A 1,539-nucleotide genomic window follows, 5' to 3' on the forward strand; every position below is an offset into this window, starting at 1 on the left:
GAGAAGCTGAGAGGCCTCAGGAACAAAATGTAAACAATGGTTATCTGCTGCTGTGGAATGCAACAGGTGCATCTGTGATTGGTCTCATGTGGTTGTTTCTAATTAATGGCCAATCACAGCCCAGCTGGCTCTCAGAGAGAGTCTGAGCCACAAGCCTTTGTTATCATTCTTTCTTTTTCTATTCTTAGCCAGCCTTCTGATGAGAACCTTTTCTTCTATTCTTTTAGTATAGTTTTGATGTAATATATATAATTAAATAATAAGTCAGCCTTCTGAAACATGGAGTCAGATCCTCGTCTCTTCCTTCATCCTCTGACCCCTGTGAACACCGTCACAAATGATAACAAAGCCTTGTGGCTCAGACTCTCTCTGAGAGCCAGCTGACTGTGATTGGCCATTAATTAGAAACAACCACATGAGACCAATCACAGATGCACCTGTTGCATTCCACAGCAGCAGATAACCATTGTTTACATTTTGTTCCTGAGGCCTCTCAGCTTCTCGGGAGGAAAAATCCTAAGGAAAGGATTTGTCATAAAAAGATGTCTGTGACAATTAACCCTCCATGTGCACGGCCCCGCAGCTGCTCGGGAGCACCCGGGGCTGCTCTGGGCTGGGAAGGGTTAACTGCAGGCATGAGCAAGCTGCTTTTAGCCAGCAGCTCCTGCAGGGCACGCATCTGCATCATTCGATGCTGTCACACATCTGCAAGGACCCTGGCGGGGCTGTGCCCGCTGCCAGGCGCGGTCAGAGCGGCGTTTTTGTGCTCCCTGCACTGCTGCCCCTCCCGCAGGAGGAGAAATGAGAAATTCTCCTTTTCGCATCGCTGCTGCTGCCCTGGAGATGCCCAGGGGCCGAGCCTCGCCTCGCAGCGCAGCCCGGCTGGGCTGGGGGAGGCGACGAGACCTCGGTCCCTTCTCTGTGACATTCCTGGTCCCTCGTCTGCGACATTCCTGGTCCCTCCTCTGTGACATTCCCTGTCCCTCCTCGGTCCCTCCTCTGTGACATTCCCTATCCCTCCTTTGTGACATTTCCGGGACCTCCTCGGTCCCTTCTCTGTGACATTCCCGAGACCTTCTCTGTGATATTCCCTGTCCCTCCTCAGTCCCTCCTCTGTGACAATCCCAGTCCCTCCTCTGTGACATTTCCGATCCCTTCTCTGTGACATTCCCGGTCCCTTCTCTGTGACATTCCCGGTCCCTCCTTTGACATTCCCGGTCCCTCCTCGGTCCCTCCTCGGTGACATTCCCGGGGCTCCAGCCAGCCGAGGAGGAGGAGGAGGAGGAGGAAGGAGCCCCCAGAGCCTCCAGCCATGTCTTGGCAACGAAGAGAGAAACGCGCCAAGGGCAGGGGGGAGCTCGGAGGGAGCCCAGGGATGTCCCCATGTCCCTTCCCTGTGTCCGGGGGCTGCCAGCCCTGCCCAGGTGTCACCCCGGGGCCGGCTCCTCCTGCTCTGACCCAGGCTGGGATTCTGGGCTGGGATAGCTCCGGGCAGGGCCGAGCTCCGGGAACCTTGTGTGACCTTGGTGGCAGCGCGTC

This window comes from Geospiza fortis, unplaced genomic scaffold (assembly GCF_000277835.1).
Source record: "Geospiza fortis unplaced genomic scaffold, GeoFor_1.0 scaffold617, whole genome shotgun sequence".
In the NCBI taxonomy this organism is placed as follows: Eukaryota; Metazoa; Chordata; class Aves; order Passeriformes; family Thraupidae; genus Geospiza; species Geospiza fortis.